Genomic DNA, 26757 nt, shown 5'->3' with positions numbered 1-26757 from the left:
AAATTTTCTGAGCTGAGAAATGCATTTTGTGACAAAGTGCATCAGTGGATGATGAGAATGTCAGTTTTGACAAAGAACACTGATCATCACTAAAATGCTCCAATTAAGCTGTTAGAATGTCAGAAACAAGCTTTCTGAGCTGAGAACTGCATTTTGTGACATAGTTCATCAGTGGATGATGAGAATGTCAGTTTTGACAAAGAACTCTGTTCATTACTGAAATGCTCCAATTGAGCTGTTAGAATGTCAGAAACAAGCTTTCTGAGCTGAAAACTGCATTTTGTGACAAAAAGCATCAGTGGATGATGAGAATGTCAGTTTTGACAAAGAACACTGATCATTACTAAAATGCTCCAATTGAGCTGTTAGAATGTCAGAAACAAGCTTTCTGAGCTGAGAAATGCATTTTGTGATAAAGTGCTTCAGTGGATGATGAGAATGTCAGTTTTGACAAAGAACACTGTTCATTACTAAAATGCTCTAATTGAGCTGTTAGAATGTCAGAAACAAGCTTTCTGAGCTGAGAACTGCATTTTGTGACATAGTTCATCAGTGGATGATGAGAATGTCAGTTTTGACAAAGAACACTGATCATCACTAAAATGCTCCAATTGAGCTGTTAGAATGTTAGAAATAAGCTTTCTGAGCTGAGAACTGCATTTTGTGACATAGTTCATCAGTGGATGATGAGAATGTCAGTTTTGACAAACAACACTGTTCATTACTGAAATGCTCCAATTAAGCTGTTAGAATGTCAGAAACAAGCTTTCTGAGCTGAGAACTGCATTTTGTGACAAAAAGCATCAGTGGATGATGAGAATGTCAGTTTTGACAAAGAACACTGATCATTACTAAAATGCTCCAATTGAGCTGTTAGAATGTCAGAAACAAGCTTTCTGAGCTGAGAAATGCATTTTGTGACAAAGTGCTTCAGTGGATGATGAGAATGTCAGTTTTGACAAAGAACACTGTTCATTACTAAAATGCTCTAATTGAGCTGTTAGAATGTCAGAAACAAGCTTTCTGAGCTGAGAACTGCATTTTATGACATAGTTCATCAGTGGATGATGAGAATGTCAGTTTTGACAAAGAACACTGATCATCACTAAAATGCTCCAATTAAGCTGTTAGAATGTCAGAAACAAGCTTTCTGAGCTGAGAACTGCATTTTGTGACAAAGTGAATCAGTGGATGATGAGAATGTCAGTTTTGACAAAGAACACTGATCATTACTAAAATGCTCTAATTGAGCTGTTAGAATGTCAGAAACAAGCTTTCTGAGCTGAGAACTGCATTTTGTGACAAAGTGAATCAGTGGATGATGAGAATGTCAGTTTTGACAAAGAACACTGTTCATTACTAAAATGCTCTAATTGAGCTGTTAGAATGTCAGAAACAAGCTTTCTGAGCTGAGAACTGCATTTTGTGACAAAAAGCATCAGTGGATGATGAGAATGTCAGTTTTGACAAAGAACACTGTTCATTACTGAAATGCTCCAATTGAGCTGTTAGAATGTCAGAAACAAGCTTTCTGAGCTGAGAACTGCATTTTGTGACATAGTTCATCAGTGGATGATGAGAATGTCAGTTTTGACAAAGAACACTGATCATTACTAAAATGCTCTAATTGAGCTGTAAGAATGTTAGAAACAAGCTTTCTGAGCTGAGAACTGCATTTTGTGACATAGTTCATCAGTGGATGATGAGAATGTCAGTTTTGACAAAGAACACTGTTCATTACTAAAATGCTCTAATTGAGCTGTTAGAATGTCAGAAACAAGCTTTCTGAGCTGTGAACTGCATTTTGTGACATAGTTCATCAGTGGATGATGAGAATGTCAGTTTTGACAAAGAACACTGTGCATTACTAAAATGCTCTAATTGAGCTGTTAGAATGTCAGAAACAAGCTTTCTGAGCTGAGAACTGCATTTTATGACATAGTTCATCAGTGGATGATGAGAATGTCAGTTTTGACAAAGAACACTGATCATCACTAAAATGCTCCAATTAAGCTGTTAGAATGTCAGAAACAAGCTTTCTGAGCTGAAAACTGCATTTTGTGACAAAAAGCATCAGTGGATGATGAGAATGTCAGTTTTGACAAAGAACACTGATCATTACTAAAATGCTCCAATTGAGCTGTTAGAATGTCAGAAACAAGCTTTCTGAGCTGAGAAATGCATTTTGTGATAAAGTGCTTCAGTGGATGATGAGAATGTCAGTTTTGACAAAGAACACTGTTCATTACTAAAATGCTCTAATTGAGCTGTTAGAATGTCAGAAACAAGCTTTCTGAGCTGAGAACTGCATTTTGTGACAAAAAGCATCAGTGGATGATGAGAATGTCAGTTTTGACAAAGAACACTGATCATTACTAAAATGCTCCAATTGAGCTGTTAGAATGTCAGAAACAAGCTTTCTGAGCTGAGAACTGCATTTTGTGACATAGTTCATCAGTGGATGATGAGAATGTCAGTTTTGACAAAGAACACTGTTCATTACTGAAATGCTCCAATTGAGCTGTTAGAATGTCAGAAACAAATTTTCTGAGCTGAGAAATGCATTTTGTGACAAAGTGCATCAGTGGATGATGAGAATGTCAGTTTTGACAAAGAACACTGATCATCACTAAAATGCTCCAATTAAGCTGTTAGAATGTCAGAAACAAGCTTTCTGAGCTGAGAACTGCATTTTGTGACATAGTTCATCAGTGGATGATGAGAATGTCAGTTTTGACAAAGAACACTGTTCATTACTGAAATGCTCCAATTAAGCTGTTAGAATGTCAGAAACAAGCTTTCTGAGCTGAGAACTGCATTTTGTGACAAAAAGCATCAGTGGATGATGAGAATGTCAGTTTTGACAAAGAACACTGTTCATTACTAAAATTCTCTAATTGAGCTGTTAGAATGTCAGAAACAAGCTTTCTGAGCTGAGAACTGCATTTTGTGACAAAAAGCATCAGTGGATGATGAGAATGTCAGTTTTGACAAAGAACACTGATCATTACTAAAATGCTCCAATTGAGCTGTTAGAATGTCAGAAACAAGCTTTCTGAGCTGAGAACTGCATTTTGTGACATAGTTCATCAGTGGATGATGAGAATGTCAGTTTTGACAAAGAACACTGTTCATTACTGAAATGCTCCAATTGAGCTGTTAGAATGTCAGAAACAAATTTTCTGAGCTGAGAAATGCATTTTGTGACAAAGTGCATCAGTGGATGATAAGAATGTCAGTTTTGACAAAGAACACTGATCATCACTAAAATGCTCCAATTAAGCTGTTAGAATGTCAGAAACAAGCTTTCTGAGCTGAGAACTGCATTTTGTGACATAGTTCATCAGTGGATGATGAGAATGTCAGTTTTGACAAAGAACACTGTTCATTACTGAAATGCTCCAATTGAGCTGTTAGAATGTCAGAAACAAGCTTTCTGAGCTGAGAAATGCATTTTTTGACAAAAAGCATCAGTGGATGATGAGAATGTCAGTTTTGACAAAGAACACTGATCATTACTAAAATGCTCCAATTGAGCTGTTAGAATGTCAGAAACAAGCTTTCTGAGCTGAGAACTGCATTTTGTGACATAGTTCATCAGTGGATGATGAGAATGTCAGTTTTGACAAAGAACACTGATCATTACTAAAATGCTCCAATTGAGCTGTTAGAATGTCAGAAAAAAGCTTTCTGAGCTGAGAAATGCATTTTGTGACAAAGTGCTTCAGTGGATGATGAGAATGTCAGTTTTGACAAAGAACACTGTTCATTACTAAAATGCTCCAATTGAGCTGTTAGAATGTCAGAAACAAGCTTTCTGAGCTGAGAACTGCATTTTGTGACAAAGTGAATCAGTGGATGGATGAGAATGTCACTTTTGACAAAGAACACTGTTCATTAATGAAATGCTCCAATTGAGCTGTTAAATGTCAGAAACAAGCTTTCTGAGCTGAAAACTGCATTTTGTGACAAAGTGAATCAGTGGATGGATGAGAATGTCACTTTTGACAAAGAACACTGATCATCACTAAAATGCTCCAATTAAGCTGTTAGAATGTCAGAAACAAGCTTTCTGAGCTGAGAACTGCATTTTGTGACAAAAAGCATCAGTGGATGATGAGAATGTCAGTTTTGACAAAGAACACTGATCATTACTAAAATGCTCCAATTGAGCTGTTAGAATGTCAGAAACAAGCTTTCTGAGCTGAGAACTGCATTTTATGACATAGTTCATCAGTGGATGATGAGAATGTCAGTTTTGACAAAGAACACTGATCATCACTAAAATGCTCCAATTAAGCTGTTAGAATGTCAGAAACAAGCTTTCTGAGCTGAGAACTGCATTTTGTGACATAGTTCATCAGTGGATGATGAGAATGTCAGTTTTGACAAAGAACTCTGTTCATTACTGAAATGCTCCAATTGAGCTGTTAGAATGTCAGAAACAAGCTTTCTGAGCTGAAAACTGCATTTTGTGACAAAAAGCATCAGTGGATGATGAGAATGTCAGTTTTGACAAAGAACACTGATCATTACTAAAATGCTCCAATTGAGCTGTTAGAATGTCAGAAACAAGCTTTCTGAGCTGAGAAATGCATTTTGTGATAAAGTGCTTCAGTGGATGATGAGAATGTCAGTTTTGACAAAGAACACTGTTCATTACTAAAATGCTCCAATTGAGCTGTTAGAATGTCAGAAACAAGCTTTCTGAGCTGAGAACTGCATTTTGTGACATAGTTCATCAGTGGATGATGAGAATGTCAGTTTTGACAAAGAACACTGATCATTACTAAAATGCTCTAATTGAGCTGTAAGAATGTTAGAAACAAGCTTTCTGAGCTGAGAACTGCATTTTGTGACATAGTTCATCAGTGGATGATGAGAATGTCAGTTTTGACAAAGAACACTGATCATCACTAAAATGCTCCAATTAAGCTGTTAGAATGTCAGAAACAAGCTTTCTGAGCTGAGAACTGCATTTTGTGACAAAGTGAATCAGTGGATGATGAGAATGTCAGTTTTGACAAAGAACACTGATCATTACTAAAATGCTCTAATTGAGCTGTTAGAATGTCAGAAACAAGCTTTCTGAGCTGAGAACTGCATTTTGTGACAAAGTGAATCAGTGGATGATGAGAATGTCAGTTTTGACAAAGAACACTGTTCATTACTAAAATGCTCTAATTGAGCTGTTAGAATGTCAGAAACAAGCTTTCTGAGCTGAGAACTGCATTTTGTGACAAAAAGCATCAGTGGATGATGAGAATGTCAGTTTTGACAAAGAACACTGTTCATTACTGAAATGCTCCAATTGAGCTGTTAGAATGTCAGAAACAAGCTTTCTGAGCTGAGAACTGCATTTTGTGACATAGTTCATCAGTGGATGATGAGAATGTCAGTTTTGACAAAGAACACTGATCATTACTAAAATGCTCTAATTGAGCTGTAAGAATGTTAGAAACAAGCTTTCTGAGCTGAGAACTGCATTTTGTGACATAGTTCATCAGTGGATGATGAGAATGTCAGTTTTGACAAAGAACACTGTTCATTACTAAAATGCTCTAATTGAGCTGTTAGAATGTCAGAAACAAGCTTTCTGAGCTGTGAACTGCATTTTGTGACATAGTTCATCAGTGGATGATGAGAATGTCAGTTTTGACAAAGAACACTGTGCATTACTAAAATGCTCTAATTGAGCTGTTAGAATGTCAGAAACAAGCTTTCTGAGCTGAGAACTGCATTTTATGACATAGTTCATCAGTGGATGATGAGAATGTCAGTTTTGACAAAGAACACTGATCATCACTAAAATGCTCCAATTAAGCTGTTAGAATGTCAGAAACAAGCTTTCTGAGCTGAAAACTGCATTTTGTGACAAAAAGCATCAGTGGATGATGAGAATGTCAGTTTTGACAAAGAACACTGATCATTACTAAAATGCTCTAATTGAGCTGTTAGAATGTCAGAAACAAGCTTTCTGAGCTGAGAAATGCATTTTGTGACAAAAAGCATCAGTGGATGATGAGAATGTCAGTTTTGACAAAGAACACTGATCATTACTAAAATGCTCAAATTGAGCTGTTAGAATGTCAGAAACAAGCTTTCTGAGCTGAGAACTGCATTTTGTGACATAGTTCATCAGTGGATGATGAGAATGTCAGTTTTGACAAAGAACACTGTTCATTACTGAAATGCTCCAATTGAGCTGTTAGAATGTCAGAAACAAATTTTCTGAGCTGAGAAATGTATTTTGTGACAAAGTGCATCAGTGGATGATGAGAATGTCAGTTTTGACAAAGAACACTGATCATCACTAAAATGCTCCAATTAAGCTGTTAGAATGTCAGAAACAAGCTTTCTGAGCTGAGAACTGCATTTTGTGAAATAGTTCATCAGTGGATGATGAGAATGTCAGTTTTGACAAAGAACACTGTTCATTACTAAAATGCTCTAATTGAGCTGTTAGAATGTTAGAAACAAGCTTTCTGAGCTGAGAACTGCATTTTGTGACATAGTTCATCAGTGGATGATGAGAATGTCAGTTTTGACAAAGAACTCTGTTCATTACTGAAATGCTCCAATTGAGCTGTTAGAATGTCAGAAACAAGCTTTCTGAGCTGAAAACTGCATTTTGTGACAAAAAGCATCAGTGGATGATGAGAATGTCAGTTTTGACAAAGAACACTGATCATTACTAAAATGCTCCAATTGAGCTGTTAGAATGTCAGAAACAAGCTTTCTGAGCTGAGAAATGCATTTTGTGATAAAGTGCTTCAGTGGATGATGAGAATGTCAGTTTTGACAAAGAACACTGTTCATTACTAAAATGCTCTAATTGAGCTGTTAGAATGTCAGAAACAAGCTTTCTGAGCTGAGAACTGCATTTTGTGACAAAAAGCATCAGTGGATGATGAGAATGTCAGTTTTGACAAAGAACACTGATCATTACTAAAATGCTCCAATTGAGCTGTTAGAATGTCAGAAACAAGCTTTCTGAGCTGAGAACTGCATTTTGTGACAAAAAGCATCAGTGGATGATGAGAATGTCAGTTTTGACAAAGAACACTTATCATCACTAAAATGCTCCAATTAAGCTGTTAGAATGTCAGAAACAAGCTTTCTGAGCTGAGAACTGCATTTTGTGACATAGTTCATCAGTGGATGATGAGAATGTCAGTTTTGACAAAGAACACTGTTCATTACTGAAATGCTCTAATTGAGCTGTTAGAATGTCAGAAACAAGCTTTCTGAGCTGAGAAATGCATTTTGTGACAAAGTGCTTCAGTGGATGATGAGAATGTCAGTTTTGACAAAGAACACTGTTCATTACTGAAATGCTCCAATTGAGCTGTTAGAATGTCAGAAACAAGCTTTCTGAGCTGAGAACTGCATTTTGTGACAAAAAGCATCAGTGGATGATGAGAATGTCAGTTTTGACAAAGAACACTGATCATCACTAAAATGCTCCAATTAAGCTGTTAGAATGTCAGAAACAAGCTTTCTGAGCTGAGAACTGCATTTTGTGACATAGTTCATCAGTGGATGATGAGAATGTCAGTTTTGACAAAGAACACTGATCATTACTAAAATGCTCCAATTGAGCTGTTAGAATGTCAGAAACAAGCTTTCTGAGCTGAGAAATGCATTTTGTGACAAAGTGCTTCAGTGGATGATGAGAATGTCAGTTTTGACAAAGAACACTGTTCATTACTAAAATGCTCTAATTGAGCTGTTAGAATGTCAGAAACAAGCTTTCTGAGCTGAGAACTGCATTTTGTGACAAAAAGCATCAGTGGATGATGAGAATGTCAGTTTTGACAAAGAACACTGATCATTACTAAAATGCTCAAATTGAGCTGTTAGAATGTCAGAAACAAGCTTTCTGAGCTGAGAACTGCATTTTGTGACATAGTTCATCAGTGGATGATGAGAATGTCAGTTTTGACAAAGAACACTGTTCATTACTGAAATGCTCCAATTGAGCTGTTAGAATGTCAGAAACAAATTTTCTGAGCTGAGAAATGCATTTTGTGACAAAGTGCATCAGTGGATGATGAGAATGTCAGTTTTGACAAAGAACACTGATCATCACTAAAATGCTCCAATTAAGCTGTTAGAATGTCAGAAACAAGCTTTCTGAGCTGAGAACTGCATTTTGTGACATAGTTCATCAGTGGATGATGAGAATGTCAGTTTTGACAAAGAACTCTGTTCATTACTGAAATGCTCCAATTGAGCTGTTAGAATGTCAGAAACAAGCTTTCTGAGCTGAAAACTGCATTTTGTGACAAAAAGCATCAGTGGATGATGAGAATGTCAGTTTTGACAAAGAACACTGATCATTACTAAAATGCTCCAATTGAGCTGTTAGAATGTCAGAAACAAGCTTTCTGAGCTGAGAAATGCATTTTGTGATAAAGTGCTTCAGTGGATGATGAGAATGTCAGTTTTGACAAAGAACACTGTTCATTACTAAAATGCTCTAATTGAGCTGTTAGAATGTCAGAAACAAGCTTTCTGAGCTGAGAACTGCATTTTGTGACAAAAAGCATCAGTGGATGATGAGAATGTCAGTTTTGACAAAGAACACTGATCATTACTAAAATGCTCCAATTGAGCTGTTAGAATGTCAGAAACAAGCTTTCTGAGCTGAGAACTGCATTTTGTGACATAGTTCATCAGTGGATGATGAGAATGTCAGTTTTGACAAAGAACACTGTTCATTACTGAAATGCTCCAATTAAGCTGTTAGAATGTCAGAAACAAGCTTTCTGAGCTGAGAACTGCATTTTGTGACAAAAAGCATCAGTGGATGATGAGAATGTCAGTTTTGACAAAGAACACTGATCATTACTAAAATGCTCCAATTGAGCTGTTAGAATGTCAGAAACAAGCTTTCTGAGCTGAGAACTGCATTTTGTGACATAGTTCATCAGTGGATGATGAGAATGTCAGTTTTGACAAAGAACACTGTTCATTACTAAAATGCTCTAATTGAGCTGTTAGAATGTCAGAAACAAGCTTTCTGAGCTGAGAACTGCATTTTGTGACAAAGTGAATCAGTGGATGATGAGAATGTCAGTTTTGACAAAGAACACTGATCATTACTAAAATGCTCCAATTGAGCTGATAGAATGTCAGAAACAAGCTTTCTGAGCTGAGAAATGCATTTTGTGACAAAGTGCTTCAGTGGATGATGAGAATGTCAGTTTTGACAAAGAACACTGATCATTACTGAAATGCTCCAATTGAGCTGTTAGAATGTCAGAAACAAATTTTCTGAGCTGAGAAATGCATTTTGTGACAAAGTGCATCAGTGGATGATGAGAATGTCAGTTTTGACAAAGAACACTGATCATCACTAAAATGCTCCAATTAAGCGGTTAGAATGTCAGAAACAAGCTTTCTGAGCTGAGAACTGCATTTTGTGACATAGTTCATCAGTGGATGATGAGAATGTCAGTTTTGACAAAGAACACTGTTCATTACTAAAATGCTCTAATTGAGCTGTTAGAATGTTAGAAACAAGCTTTCTGAGCTGAGAACTGCATTTTGTGACATAGTTCATCAGTGGATGATGAGAATGTCAGTTTTGACAAAGAACACTGTTCATTACTAAATTGCTCCAATTGAGCTGTTAGAATGTCAGAAACAAGCTTTCTGAGCTGTGAACCGCATTTTGTGACATAGTTCATCAGTGGATGATGAGAATGTCAGTTTTGACAAAGAACTCTGTTCATTACTGAAATGCTCCAATTGAGCTGTTAGAATGTCAGAAACAAGCTTTCTGAGCTGAAAACTGCATTTTGTGACAAAAAGCATCAGTGGATGATGAGAATGTCAGTTTTGACAAAGAACACTGATCATTACTAAAATGCTCCAATTGAGCTGTTAGAATGTCAGAAACAAGCTTTCTGAGCTGAGAAATGCATTTTGTGACAAAAAGCATCAGTGGATGATGAGAATGTCAGTTTTGACAAAGAACACTGTTCATTACTAAAATGCTCTAATTGAGCTGTTAGAATGTCAGAAACAAGCTTTCTGAGCTGAGAACTGCATTTTGTGACAAAAAGCATCAGTGGATGATGAGAATGTCAGTTTTGACAAAGAACACTGATCATTACTAAAATGCTCCAATTGAGCTGTTAGAATGTCAGAAACAAGCTTTCTGAGCTGAGAACTGCATTTTGTGACATAGTTCATCAGTGGATGATGAGAATGTCAGTTTTGACAAAGAACACTGTTCATTACTAAAATGCTCTAATTGAGCTGTTAGAATGTCAGAAACAAGCTTTCTGAGCTGAGAACTGCATTTTGTGACATAGTTCATCAGTGGATGATGAGAATGTCAGTTTTGACAAAGAACACTGTTCATTACTGAAATGCTCCAATTAAGCTGTTAGAATGTCAGAAACAAGCTTTCTGAGCTGAGAACTGCATTTTGTGACAAAAAGCATCAGTGGATGATGAGAATGTCAGTTTTGACAAAGAACACTGATCATTACTAAAATGCTCCAATTGAGCTGTTAGAATGTCAGAAACAAGCTTTCTGAGCTGAGAACTGCATTTTGTGACATAGTTCATCAGTGGATGATGAGAATGTCAGTTTTGACAAAGAACACTGTTCATTACTAAAATGCTCTAATTGAGCTGTTAGAATGTCAGAAACAAGCTTTCTGAGCTGAGAACTGCATTTTGTGACAAAGTGAATCAGTGGATGATGAGAATGTCAGTTTTGACAAAGAACACTGATCATTACTAAAATGCTCCAATTGAGCTGTTAGAATGTCAGAAACAAGCTTTCTGAGCTGAGAAATGCATTTTGTGACAAAGTGCTTCAGTGGATGATGAGAATGTCAGTTTTGACAAAGAACACTGATCATTACTGAAATGCTCCAATTGAGCTGTTAGAATGTCAGAAACAAATTTTCTGAGCTGAGAAATGCATTTTGTGACAAAGTGCATCAGTGGATGATGAGAATGTCAGTTTTGACAAAGAACACTGATCATCACTAAAATGCTCCAATTAAGCGGTTAGAATGTCAGAAACAAGCTTTCTGAGCTGAGAACTGCATTTTGTGACATAGTTCATCAGTGGATGATGAGAATGTCAGTTTTGACAAAGAACACTGTTCATTACTAAAATGCTCTAATTGAGCTGTTAGAATGTTAGAAACAAGCTTTCTGAGCTGAGAACTGCATTTTGTGACATAGTTCATCAGTGGATGATGAGAATGTCAGTTTTGACAAAGAACACTGTTCATTACTAAATTGCTCCAATTGAGCTGTTAGAATGTCAGAAACAAGCTTTCTGAGCTGTGAACCGCATTTTGTGACATAGTTCATCAGTGGATGATGAGAATGTCAGTTTTGACAAAGAACTCTGTTCATTACTGAAATGCTCCAATTGAGCTGTTAGAATGTCAGAAACAAGCTTTCTGAGCTGAAAACTGCATTTTGTGACAAAAAGCATCAGTGGATGATGAGAATGTCAGTTTTGACAAAGAACACTGATCATTACTAAAATGCTCCAATTGAGCTGTTAGAATGTCAGAAACAAGCTTTCTGAGCTGAGAACTGCATTTTGTGACATAGTTCATCAGTGGATGATGAGAATGTCAGTTTTGACAAAGAACACTGTTCATTACTGAAATGCTCCAATTGAGCTGTTAGAATGTCAGAAACAAGCTTTCTGAGCTGAGAAATGCATTTTTTGACAAAAAGCATCAGTGGATGATGAGAATGTCAGTTTTGACAAAGAACACTGATCATTACTAAAATGCTCCAATTGAGCTTTTAGAATGTCAGAAACAAGCTTTCTGAGCTGAGAAGTGCATTTTGTGACAAAGTGCTTCAGTGGATGATGAGAATGTCAGTTTTGACAAAGAACACTGTTCATTACTAAAATGCTCCAATTGAGCTGTTAGAATGTCAGAAACAAGCTTTCTGAGCTGAGAACTGCATTTTGTGACAAAGTGAATCATTGGATGGATGAGAATGTCACTTTTGACAAAGAACACTGTTCATTAATGAAATGCTCCAATTGAGCTGTTAGAATGTCAGAAACAAGCTTTCTGAGCTGAAAACTGCATTTTGTGACAAAGTGAATCAGTGGATGGATGAGAATGTCACTTTTGACAAAGAACACTGATCATCACTAAAATGCTCCAATTGAGCTGTTAGAATGTCAGAAACAAGCTTTCTGAGCTGAGAACTGCATTTTGTGACAAAAAGCATCAGTGGATGATGAGAATGTCAGTTTTGACAAAGAACACTGATCATTACTAAAATGCTCCAATTGAGCTGTTAGAATGTCAGAAACAAGCTTTCTGAGCTGAGAAATGCATTTTGTGACAAAGTGCTTCAGTTGATGATGAGAATGTCAGTTTTGACAAAGAACACTGTTCATTACTAAAATGCTCTAATTGAGCTGTTAGAATGTCAGAAACAAGCTTTCTGAGCTGAGAACTGCATTTTGTGACATAGTTCATCAGTGGATGATGAGAATGTCAGTTTTGACAAAGAACACTGTTCATTACTAAAATGCTCTAATTGAGCTGTTAGAATGTCAGAAACAAGCTTTCTGAGCTGAGAACTGCATTTTATGACATAGTTCATCAGTGGATGGATGAGAATGTCAGTTTTGACAAAGAACACTGTTCATTACTAAAATGCTCTAATTGAGCTGTTAGAATGTCAGAAACAAGCTTTCTGAGCTGAGAACTGCATTTTGTGACAAAAAGCATTAGTGGATGATGAGAATGTCAGTTTTGACAAAGAACACTGATCATTACTAAAATGCTCCAATTGAGCTGTTAGAATGTCAGAAACAGGCTTTCTGAGCTGAGAACTGCATTTTATGACATAGTTCATCAGTGGATGATGAGAATGTCAGTTTTGACAAAGAACACTGATCATCACTAAAATGCTCCAATTAAGCTGTTAGAATGTCAGAAACAAGCTTTCTGAGCTGAGAACTGCATTTTGTGACATAGTTCATCAGTGGATGATGAGAATGTCAGTTTTGACAAAGAACACTGTTCATTACTAAAATGCTCCAATTGAGCTGTTAGAATGTCAGAAACAAGCTTTCTGAGCTGAGAAATGCATTTTGTGACAAAGTGCTTCAGTGGATGATGAGAATGTCAGTTTTGACAAAGAACACTGTTCATTACTAAAATGCTCTAATTGAGCTGTTAGAATGTCAGAAACAAGCTTTCTGAGCTGAGAACTGCATTTTGTGACAAAAAGCATCAGTGGATGATGAGAATGACAGTTTTGACAAAGAACACTGATCATTACTAAAATGCTCAAATTGAGCTGTTAGAATGTCAGAAACAAGCTTTCTGAGCTGAGAACTGCATTTTGTGACATAGTTCATCAGTGGATGATGAGAATGTCAGTTTTGACAAAGAACACTGTTCATTACTGAAATGCTCCAATTGAGCTGTTAGAATGTCAGAAACAAATTTTCTGAGCTGAGAAATGCATTTTGTGACAAAGTGCATCAGTGGATGATGAGAATGTCAGTTTTGACAAAGAACACTGATCATCACTAAAATGCTCCAATTAAGCTGTTAGAATGTCAGAAACAAGCTTTCTGAGCTGAGAACTGCATTTTGTGACATAGTTCATCAGTGGATGATGAGAATGTCAGTTTTGACAAAGAACACTGTTCATTACTAAAATGCTCTAATTGAGCTGTTAGAATGTTAGAAACAAGCTTTCTGAGCTGAGAACTGCATTTTGTGACATAGTTCATCAGTGGATGATGAGAATGTCAGTTTTGACAAAGAACACTGTTCATTACTAAAATGCTCCAATTGAGCTGTTAGAATGTCAGAAACAAGCTTTCTGAGCTGTGAACCGCATTTTGTGACATAGTTCATCAGTGGATGATGAGAATGTCAGTTTTGACAAAGAACTCTGTTCATTACTGAAATGCTCCAATTGAGCTGTTAGAATGTCAGAAACAAGCTTTCTGAGCTGAAAACTGCATTTTGTGACAAAAAGCATCAGTGGATGATGAGAATGTCAGTTTTGACAAAGAACACTGATCATTACTAAAATGCTCCAATTGAGCTGTTAGAATGTCAGAAACAAGCTTTCTGAGCTGAGAAATGCATTTTGTGATAAAGTGCTTCAGTGGATGATGAGAATGTCAGTTTTGACAAAGAACACTGTTCATTACTAAAATGCTCTAATTGAGCTGTTAGAATGTCAGAAACAAGCTTTCTGAGCTGAGAACTGCATTTTGTGACAAAAAGCATCAGTGGATGATGAGAATGTCAGTTTTGACAAAAAACACTGATCATTACTAAAATGCTCCAATTGAGCTGTTAGAATGTCAGAAACAAGCTTTCTGAGCTGAGAACTGCATTTTGTGACATAGTTCATCAGTGGATGATGAGAATGTCAGTTTTGACAAAGAACACTGTTCATTACTAAAATGCTCTAATTGAGCTGTTAGAATGTCAGAAACAAGCTTTCTGAGCTGAGAACTGCATTTTGTGACAAAAAGCATCAGTGGATGATGAGAATGTCAGTTTTGACAAAGAACACTGATCATTACTAAAATGCTCAAATTGAGCTGTTAGAATGTCAGAAACAAGCTTTCTGAGCTGAGAACTGCATTTTGTGACATAGTTCATCAGTGGATGATGAGAATGTCAGTTTTGACAAAGAACACTGTTCATTACTGAAATGCTCCAATTGAGCTGTTAGAATGTCAGAAACAAATTTTCTGAGCTGAGAAATGCATTTTGTGACAAAGTGCATCAGTGGATGATGAGAATGTCAGTTTTGACAAAGAACACTGATCATCACTAAAATGCTCCAATTAAGCTGTTAGAATGTCAGAAACAAGCTTTCTGAGCTGAGAACTGCATTTTGTGACATAGTTCATCAGTGGATGATGAAAATGTCAGTTTTGACAAAGAACTCTGTTCATTACTGAAATGCTCCAATTGAGCTGTTAGAATGTCAGAAACAAGCTTTCTGAGCTGAAAACTGCATTTTGTGACAAAAAGCATCAGTGGATGATGAGAATGTCAGTTTTGACAAAGAACACTGATCATTACTAAAATGCTCCAATTGAGCTGTTAGAATGTCAGAAACAAGCTTTCTGAGCTGAGAAATGCATTTTGTGATAAAGTGCTTCAGTGGATGATGAGAATGTCAGTTTTGACAAAGAACACTGTTCATTACTAAAATGCTCTAATTGAGCTGTTAGAATGTCAGAAACAAGCTTTCTGAGCTGAGAACTGCATTTTGTGACAAAAAGCATCAGTGGATGATGAGAATGTCAGTTTTGACAAAGAACACTGTTCATTACTGAAATGCTCCAATTGAGCTGTTAGAATGTCAGAAACAAGCTTTCTGAGCTGAGAACTGCATTTTGTGACAAAAAGCATCAGTGGATGATGAGAATGTCAGTTTTGACAAAGAACACTGATCATTACTGAAATGCTCCAATTGAGCTGTTAGAATGTCAGAAACAAGCTTTCTGAGCTGAGAACTGCATTTTGTGACATAGTTCATCAGTGGATGATGAGAATGTCAGTTTTGACAAAGAACACTGATCATTACTAAAATGCTCTAATTGAGCTGTAAGAATGTTAGAAACAAGCTTTCTGAGCTGAGAACTGCATTTTGTGACATAGTTCATCAGTGGATGATGAGAATGTCAGTTTTGACAAAGAACACTGTTCATTACTAAAATGCTCTAATTGAGCTGTTAGAATGTCAGAAACAAGCTTTCTGAGCTGTGAACTGCATTTTGTGACATAGTTCATCAGTGGATGATGAGAATGTCAGTTTTGACAAAGAACACTGTGCATTACTAAAATGCTCTAATTGAGCTGTTAGAATGTCAGAAACAAGCTTTCTGAGCTGAGAACTGCATTTTATGACATAGTTCATCAGTGGATGATGAGAATGTCAGTTTTGACAAAGAACACTGATCATCACTAAAATGCTCCAATTAAGCTGTTAGAACGTCAGAAACAAGCTTTCTGAGCTGAGAACTGCATTTTGTGACATAGTTCATCAGTGGATGATGAGAATGTCAGTTTTGACAAAGAACACTGTTCATTACTAAAATTCTCTAATTGAGCTGTTAGAATGTCAGAAACAAGCTTTCTGAGCTGAGAACTGCATTTTGTGACAAAGTGAATCAGTGGATGATGAGAATGTCAGTTTTGACAAAGAACACTGATCATTACTAAAATTCTCCAATTGAGCTGTTAGAATGTCAGAAACAAGCTTTCTGAGCTGAGAAATGCATTTTGTGACAAAGTGCTTCAGTGGATGATGAGAATGTCAGTTTTGACAAAGAACACTGTTCATTACTAAAATGCTCTAATTGAGCTGTTAGAATGTCAGAAACAAGCTTTCTGAGCTGAGAACTGCATTTTGTGACAAAAAGCATCAGTGGATGATGAGAATGTCAGTTTTGACAAAGAACACTGATCATTACTAAAATGCTCAAATTGAGCTGTTAGAATGTCAGAAACAAGCTTTCTGAGCTGAGAACTGCATTTTGTGACATAGTTCATCAGTGGATGATGAGAATGTCAGTTTTGACAAAGAACACTGTTCATTACTGAAATGCTCCAATTGAGCTGTTAGAATGTCAGAAACAAATTTTCTGAGCTGAGAAATGCATTTTGTGACAAAGTGCATCAGTGGATGATGAGAATGTCAGTTTTGACAAAGAACACTGATCATCACTAAAATGCTCCAATTAAGCTGTTAGAATGTCAGAAACAAGCTTTCTGAGCTGAGAACTGCATTTTGTGAAATAGTTCATCAGTGGATGATGAGAATGTCAGTTTTGACAAAGAACACTGTTCATTACTAAAATGCTCTAATTGAGCTGTTAGAATGTTAGAAACAAGCTTTCTGAGCTGAGAACTGCATTTTGTGACATAGTTCATCAGTGGATGATGAGAATGTCAGTTTTGACAAAGAACTCTGTTCATTACTGAAATGCTCCAATTGAGCTGTTAGAATGTCAGAAACAAGCTTTCTGAGCTGAAAACTGCATTTTGTGACAAAAAGCATCAGTGGATGATGAGAATGTCAGTTTTGACAAAGAACACTGATCATTACTAAAATGCTCCAATTGAGCTGTTAGAATGTCAGAAACAAGCTTTCTGAGCTGAAAACTGCATTTTGTGATAAAGTGCTTCAGTGGATGATGAGAATGTCAGTTTTGACAAAGAACACTGTTCATTACTAAAATGCTCTAATTGAGCTGTTAGAATGTCAGAAACAAGCTTTCTGAGCTGAGAACTGCATTTTGTGACAAAAAGCATCAGTGGATGATGAGAATGTCAGTTTTGACAAAGAACACTGATCATTACTAAAATGCTCCAATTGAGCTGTTAGAATGTCAGAAACAAGCTTTCTGAGCTGAGAACTGCATTTTGTGACAAAAAGCATCAGTGGATGATGAGAATGTCAGTTTTGACAAAGAACACTTATCATCACTAAAATGCTCCAATTAAGCTGTTAGAATGTCAGAAACAAGCTTTCTGAGCTGAGAACTGCATTTTGTGACATAGTTCATCAGTGGATGATGAGAATGTCAGTTTTGACAAAGAACACTGATCATTACTAAAATGCTCCAATTGAGCTGTTAGAATGTCAGAAACAAGCTTTCTGAGCTGAGAAATGCATTTTGTGACAAAGTGCTTCAGTGGATGATGAGAATGTCAGTTTTGACAAAGAACACTGTTCATTACTAAAATGCTCTAATTGAGCTGTTAGAATGTCAGAAACAAGCTTTCTGAGCTGAGAACTGCATTTTGTGACAAAAAGAATCAGTGGATGATGAGAATGTCAGTTTTGACAAAGAACACTGATCATTACTAAATTGCTCAAATTGAGCTGTTAGAATGTCAGAAACAAGCTTTCTGAGCTGAGAACTGCATTTTGTGACATAGTTCATCAGTGGATGATGAGAATGTCAGTTTTGACAAAGAACACTGTTCATTACTGAAATGCTCCAATTGAGCTGTTAGAATGTCAGAAACAAATTTTCTGAGCTGAGAACTGCATTTTGTGACAAAGTGCATCAGTGGATGATGAGAATGTCAGTTTTGACAAAGAACACTGATCATCACTAAAATGCTCCAATTAAGCTGTTAGAATGTCAGAAACAAGCTTTCTGAGCTGAGAACTGCATTTTGTGACATAGTTCATCAGTGGATGATGAGAATGTCAGTTTTGACAAAGAACACTGTTCATTACTAAAATGCTCTAATTGAGCTGTTAGAATGTTAGAAACAAGCTTTCTGAGCTGAAAACTGCATTTTGTGACAAAAAGCATCAGTGGATGATGAGAATGTCAGTTTTGACAAAGAACACTGATCATTACTAAAATGCTCCAATTGAGCTGTTAGAATGTCAGAAACAAGCTTTCTGAGCTGAGAAATGCATTTTGTGATAAAGTGCTTCAGTGGATGATGAGAATGTCAGTTTTGACAAAGAACACTGTTCATTACTAAAATGCTCTAATTGAGCTGTTAGAATGTCAGAAACAAGCTTTCTGAGCTGAGAACTGCATTTTGTGACAAAAAGCATCAGTGGATGATGAGAATGTCAGTTTTGACAAAGAACACTGATCATCACTAAAATGCTCTAATTGAGCTGTTAGAATGTCAGAAACAAGCTTTCTGAGCTGAGAAATGCATTTTGTGATAAAGTGCTTCAGTGGATGATGAGAATGTCAGTTTTGACAAAGAACACTGATCATCACTAAAATGCTCTAATTGAGCTGTTAGAATGTCAGAAACAAGCTTTCTGAGCTGAGAACTGCATTTTGTGACAAAAAGCATCAGTGGATGATGAGAATGTCAGTTTTGACAAAGAACACTGATCATCACTAAAATGCTCTAATTGAGCTGTTAGAATGTCAGAAACAAGCTTTCTGAGCTGAGAAATGCATTTTGTGATAAAGTGCTTCAGTGGATGATGAGAATGTCAGTTTTGACAAAGAACACTGTTCATTACTGAAATGCTCCAATTGAGCTGTTAGAATGTCAGAAACAAGCTTTCTGAGCTGAAAACTGCATTTTGTGACAAAAAGCATCAGTGGATGATGAGAATGTCAGTTTTGACAAAGAACACTGATCATTACTAAAATGCTCCAATTGAGCTGTTAGAATGTCAGAAACAAGCTTTCTGAGCTCAGAAATGCATTTTGTGATAAAGTGCTTCAGTGGATGATGAGAATGTCAGTTTTGACAAAGAACACTGTTCATTACTAAAATGCTCTAATTGAGCTGTTAGAATGTCAGAAACAAGCTTTCTGAGCTGAGAACTGCATTTTGTGACAAAAAGCATCAGTGGATGATGAGAATGTCAGTTTTGACAAAGAACACTGATCATTACTAAAATGCTCCAATTGAGCTGTTAGAATGTCAGAAATAAGCTTTCTGAGCTGAGAACTGCATTTTGTGACATAGTTCATCAGTGGATGATGAGAATGTCAGTTTTGACAAACAACACTGTTCATTACTGAAATGCTCCAATTAAGCTGTTAGAATGTCAGAAACAAGCTTTCTGAGCTGAGAACTGCATTTTGTGACAAAAAGCATCAGTGGATGATGAGAATGTCAGTTTTGACAAAGAACACTGATCATCACTAAAATGCTCCAATTGAGCTGTTAGAATGTCAGAAACAAGCTTTCTGAGCTGAGAAATGCATTTTGTGACAAAGTGCTTCAGTGGATGATGAGAATGTCAGTTTTGACAAAGAACACTGTTCATTACTAAAATGCTCTAATTGAGCTGTTAGAATGTCAGAAACAAGCTTTCTGAGCTGAGAACTGCATTTTGTGACATAGTTCATCAGTGGATGATGAGAATGTCAGTTTTGACAAAGAACACTGTTCATTACTAAAATGCTCTAATTGAGCTGTTAGAATGTCAGAAACAAGCTTTCTGAGCTGAGAACTGCATTTTATGACATAGTTCATCAGTGGATGATGAGAATGTCAGTTTTGACAAAGAACACTGTTCATTACTAAAATTCTCTAATTGAGCTGTTAGAATGTCAGAAACAAGCTTTCTGAGCTGAGAACTGCATTTTGTGACAAAGTGAATCAGTGGATGATGAGAATGTCAGTTTTGACAAAGAACACTGATCATTACTAAAATTCTCCAATTGAGCTGTTAGAATGTCAGAAACAAGCTTTCTGAGCTGAGAAATGCATTTTGTGACAAAGTGCTTCAGTGGATGATGAGAATGTCAGTTTTGACAAAGAACACTGTTCATTACTAAAATGCTCTAATTGAGCTGTTAGAATGTCAGAAACAAGCTTTCTGAGCTGAGAACTGCATTTTGTGACATAGTTCATCAGTGGATGATGAGAATGTCAGTTTTGACAAAGAACACTGTTCATTACTAAAATTCTCTAATTGAGCTGTTAGAATGTCAGAAACAAGCTTTCTGAGCTGAGAACTGCATTTTGTGACAAAGTGAATCAGTGGATGATGAGAATGTCAGTTTTGACAAAGAACACTGATCATTACTAAAATTCTCCAATTGAGCTGTTAGAATGTCAGAAACAAGCTTTCTGAGCTGAGAAATGCATTTTGTGACAAAGTGCTTCAGTGGATGATGAGAATGTCAGTTTTGACAAAGAACACTGTTCATTACTAAAATGCTCTAATTGAGCTGTTAGAATGTCAGAAACAAGCTTTCTGAGCTGAGAACTGCATTTTGTGACAAAAAGCATCAGTGGATGATGAGAATGTCAGTTTTGACAAAGAACACTGATCATTACTAAAATGCTCAAATTGAGCTGTTAGAATGTCAGAAACAAGCTTTCTGAGCTGAGAACTGCATTTTGTGACATAGTTCATCAGTGGATGATGAGAATGTCAGTTTTGACAAAGAACACTGTTCATTACTGAAATGCTCCAATTGAGCTGTTAGAATGTCAGAAACAAATTTTCTGAGCTGAGAAATGCATTTTGTGACAAAGTGCATCAGTGGATGATGAGAATGTCAGTTTTGACAAAGAACACTGATCATCACTAAAATGCTCCAATTAAGCTGTTAGAATGTCAGAAACAAGCTTTCTGAGCTGAGAACTGCATTTTGTGAAATAGTTCATCAGTGGATGATGAGAATGTCAGTTTTGACAAAGAACACTGTTCATTATACTAAAATGCTCTAATTGAGCTGTTAGAATGTTAGAAACAAGCTTTCTGAGCTGAGAACTGCATTTTGTGACATAGTTCATCAGTGGATGATGAGAATGTCAGTTTTGACAAAGAACTCTGTTCATTACTGAAATGCTCCAATTGAGCTGTTAGAATGTCAGAAACAAGCTTTCTGAGCTGAAAAACTGCATTTTGTGACAAAAAGCATCAGTGGATGATCAGAATGTCAGTTTTGACAAAGAACACTGTTCATTACTGAAATGCTCCAATTGAGCTGTTAGAATGTCAGAAACAAATTTTCTGAGCTGAGAAATGCATTTTGTGACAAAGTGCATCAGTGGATGATGAGAATGTCAGTTTTGACAAAGAACACTGATCATCACTAAAATGCTCCAATTAAGCTGTTAGAATGTCAGAAACAAGCTTTCTGAGCTGAGAACTGCATTTTGTGAAATAGTTCATCAGTGGATGATGAGAATGTCAGTTTTGACAAAGAACACTGTTCATTACTAAAATGCTCTAATTGAGCTGTTAGAATGTTAGAAACAAGCTTTCTGAGCTGAGAACTGCATTTTGTGACATAGTTCATCAGTGGATGATGAGAATGTCAGTTTTGACAAAGAACTCTGTTCATTACTGAAATGCTCCAATTGAGCTGTTAGAATGTCAGAAACAAGCTTTCTGAGCTGAAAACTGCATTTTGTGACAAAAAGCATCAGTGGATGATGAGAATGTCAGTTTTGACAAAGAACACTGATCATTACTAAAATGCTCCAATTGAGCTGTTAGAATGTCAGAAACAAGCTTTCTGAGCTGAGAAATGCATTTTGTGATAAAGTGCTTCAGTGGATGATGAGAATGTCAGTTTTGACAAAGAACACTGTTCATTACTAAAATGCTCTAATTGAGCTGTTAGAATGTCAGAAACAAGCTTTCTGAGCTGAGAACTGCATTTTGTGACAAAAAGCATCAGTGGATGATGAGAATGTCAGTTTTGACAAAGAACACTGATCATTACTAAAATGCTCCAATTGAGCTGTTAGAATGTCAGAAACAAGCTTTCTGAGCTGAGAACTGCATTTTGTGACAAAAAGCATCAGTGGATGATGAGAATGTCAGTTTTGACAAAGAACACTTATCATCACTAAAATGCTCCAATTAAGCTGTTAGAATGTCAGAAACAAGCTTTCTGAGCTGAGAACTGCATTTTGTGACATAGTTCATCAGTGGATGATGAGAATGTCAGTTTTGAAAAAGAACACTGTTCATTACTGAAATGCTCTAATTGAGCTGTTAGAATGTCAGAAACAAGCTTTCTGAGCTGAGAACTGCATTTTGTGACATAGTTTATCAGTGGATGATGAGAATGTCAGTTTTGACAAAGAACACTGATCATTACTAAAATGCTCCAATTGAGCTGTTAGAATGTCAGAAACAAGCTTTCTGAGCTGAGAAATGCATTTTGTGACAAAGTGCTTCAGTGGATGATGAGAATGTCAGTTTTGACAAAGAACACTGTTCATTACTAAAATGCTCTAATTGAGCTGTTAGAATGTCAGAAACAAGCTTTCTGAGCTGAGAACTGCATTTTGTGACAAAAAGAATCAGTGGATGATGAGAATGTCAGTTTTGACAAAGAACACTGATCATTACTAAAATGCTCAAATTGAGCTGTTAGAATGTCAGAAACAAGCTTTCTGAGCTGAGAACTGCATTTTGTGACATAGTTCATCAGTGGATGATGAGAATGTCAGTTTTGACAAAGAACACTGTTCATTACTGAAATGCTCCAATTGAGCTGTTAGAATGTCAGAAACAAATTTTCTGAGCTGAGAAATGCATTTTGTGACAAAGTGCATCAGTGGATGATGAGAATGTCAGTTTTGACAAAGAACACTGATCATCACTAAAATGCTCCAATTAAGCTGTTAGAATGTCAGAAACAAGCTTTCTGAGCTGAGAACTGCATTTTGTGACATAGTTCATCAGTGGATGATGAGAATGTCAGTTTTGACAAAGAACTCTGTTCATTACTGAAATGCTCCAATTGAGCTGTTAGAATGTCAGAAACAAGCTTTCTGAGCTGAAAACTGCATTTTGTGACAAAAAGCATCAGTGGATGATGAGAATGTCAGTTTTGACAAAGAACACTGATCATTACTAAAATGCTCCAATTGAGCTGTTAGAATGTCAGAAATAAGCTTTCTGAGCTGAGAACTGCATTTTGTGACATAGTTCATCAGTGGATGATGAGAATGTCAGTTTTGACAAACAACACTGTTCATTACTGAAATGCTCCAATTAAGCTGTTAGAATGTCAGAAACAAGCTTTCTGAGCTGAGAACTGCATTTTGTGACAAAAAGCATCAGTGGATGATGAGAATGTCAGTTTTGACAAAGAACACTGATCATTACTAAAATGCTCCAATTGAGCTGTTAGAATGTCAGAAACAAGCTTTCTGAGCTGAGAAATGCATTTTGTGACAAAGTGCTTCAGTGGATGATGAGAATGTCAGTTTTGACAAAGAACACTGTTCATTACTAAAATGCTCTAATTGAGCTGTTAGAATGTCAGAAACAAGCTTTCTGAGCTGAGAACTGCATTTTGTGACATAGTTCATCAGTGGATGATGAGAATGTCAGTTTTGACAAAGAACACTGTTCATTACTAAAATGCTCTAATTGAGCTGTTAGAATGTCAGAAACAAGCTTTCTGAGCTGAGAACTGCATTTTATGACATAGTTCATCAGTGGATGATGAGAATGTCAGTTTTGACAAAGAACACTGTTCATTACTAAAATTCTCTAATTGAGCTGTTAGAATGTCAGAAACAAGCTTTCTGAGCTGAGAACTGCATTTTGTGACAAAGTGAATCAGTGGATGATGAGAATGTCAGTTTTGACAAAGAACACTGATCATTACTAAAATTCTCCAATTGAGCTGTTAGAATGTCAGAAACAAGCTTTCTGAGCTGAGAAATGCATTTTGTGACAAAGTGCTTCAGTGGATGATGAGAATGTCAGTTTTGACAAAGAACACTGTTCATTACTAAAATGCTCTAATTGAGCTGTTAGAATGTCAGAAACAAGCTTTCTGAGCTGAGAACTGCATTTTGTGACATAGTTCATCAGTGGATGATGAGAATGTCAGTTTTGACAAAGAACACTGTTCATTACTAAAATTCTCTAATTGAGCTGTTAGAATGTCAGAAACAAGCTTTCTGAGCTGAGAACTGCATTTTGTGACAAAGTGAATCAGTGGATGATGAGAATGTCAGTTTTGACAAAGAACACTGATCATTACTAAAATTCTCCAATTGAGCTGTTAGAATGTCAGAAACAAGCTTTCTGAGCTGAGAAATGCATTTTGTGACCAAAGTGCTTCAGTGGATGATGAGAATGTCAGTTTTGACAAAGAACACTGTTCATTACTAAAATGCTCTAATTGAGCTGTTAGAATGTCAGAAACAAGCTTTCTGAGCTGAGAACTGCATTTTGTGACAAAAAGCATCAGTGGATGATGAGAATGTCAGTTTTGACAAAGAACACTGATCATTACTAAAATGCTCAAATTGAGCTGTTAGAATGTCAGAAACAAGCTTTCTGAGCTGAGAACTGCATTTTGTGACATAGTTCATCAGTGGATGATGAGAATGTCAGTTTTGACAAAGAACACTGTTCATTACTGAAATGCTCCAATTGAGCTGTTAGAATGTCAGAAACAAATTTTTATGAGCTGAGAAATGCATTTTGTGACAAAGTGCATCAGTGGATGATGAGAATGTCAGTTTTGACAAAGAACACTGATCATCACTAAAATGCTCCAATTAAGCTGTTAGAATGTCAGAAACAAGCTTTCTGAGCTGAGAACTGCATTTTGTGAAATAGTTCATCAGTGGATGATGAGAATGTCAGTTTTGACAAAGAACACTGTTCATTACTAAAATGCTCTAATTGAGCTGTTAGAATGTTAGAAACAAGCTTTCTGAGCTGAGAACTGCATTTTGTGACATAGTTCATCAGTGGATGATGAGAATGTCAGTTTTGACAAAGAACTCTGTTCATTACTGAAATGCTCCAATTGAGCTGTTAGAATGTCAGAAACAAGCTTTCTGAGCTGAAAACTGCATTTTGTGACAAAAAGCATCAGTGGATGATGAGAATGTCAGTTTTGACAAAGAACACTGATCATTACTAAAATGCTCCAATTGAGCTGTTAGAATGTCAGAAACAAGCTTTCTGAGCTGAGAAATGCATTTTGTGATAAAGTGCTTCAGTGGATGATGAGAATGTCAGTTTTGACAAAGAACACTGTTCATTACAAAAATGCTCTAATTGAGCTGTTAGAATGTCAGAAACAAGCTTTCTGAGCTGAGAACTGCATTTTGTGACAAAAAGCATCAGTGGATGATGAGAATGTCAGTTTTGACAAAGAACACTTATCATCACTAAAATGCTCCAATTAAGCTGTTAGAATGTCAGAAACAAGCTTTCTGAGCTGAGAACTGCATTTTGTGACATAGTTCATCAGTGGATGATGAGAATGTCAGTTTTGACAAAGAACACTGTTCATTACTGAAATGCTCTAATTGAGCTGTTAGAATGTCAGAAACAAGCTTTCTGAGCTGAGAACTGCATTTTGTGACATAGTTTATCAGTGGATGATGAGAATGTCAGTTTTGACAAAGAACACTGATCATTACTAAAATGCTCCAATTGAGCTGTTAGAATGTCAGAAACAAGCTTTCTGAGCTGAGAAATGCATTTTGTGACAAAGTGCTTCAGTGGATGATGAGAATGTCAGTTTTGACAAAGAACACTGTTCATTACTAAAATGCTCTAATTGAGCTGTTAGAATGTCAGAAACAAGCTTTCTGAGCTGAGAACTGCATTTTGTGACAAAAAGAATCAGTGGATGATGAGAATGTCAGTTTTGACAAAGAACACTGATCATTACTAAAATGCTCAAATTGAGCTGTTAGAATGTCAGAAACAAGCTTTCTGAGCTGAGAACTGCATTTTGTGACATAGTTCATCAGTGGATGATGAGAATGTCAGTTTTGACAAAGAACACTGTTCATTACTGAAATGCTCCAATTGAGCTGTTAGAATGTCAGAAACAAATTTTCTGAGCTGAGAAATGCATTTTGTGACAAAGTGCATCAGTGGATGATGAGAATGTCAGTTTTGACAAAGAACACTGATCATCACTAAAATGCTCCAATTAAGCTGTTAGAATGTCAGAAACAAGCTTTCTGAGCTGAGAACTGCATTTTGTGACATAGTTCATCAGTGGATGATGAGAATGTCAGTTTTGACAAAGAACTCTGTTCATTACTGAAATGCTCCAATTGAGCTGTTAGAATGTCAGAAACAAGCTTTCTGAGCTGAAAACTGCATTTTGTGACAAAAAGCATCAGTGGATGATGAGAATGTCAGTTTTGACAAAGAACACTGATCATTACTAAAATGCTCCAATTGAGCTGTTAGAATGTCAGAAACAAGCTTTCTGAGCTGAGAAATGCATTTTGTGATAAAGTGCTTCAGTGGATGATGAGAATGTCAGTTTTGACAAAGAAC

Source organism: Barbatula barbatula (genome assembly GCF_947034865.1).
Source record: "Barbatula barbatula genome assembly, chromosome: 17".
Classification (NCBI taxonomy): domain Eukaryota; kingdom Metazoa; phylum Chordata; class Actinopteri; order Cypriniformes; family Nemacheilidae; genus Barbatula; species Barbatula barbatula.
Note: the sequence above shows the minus strand (reverse complement) of the source record.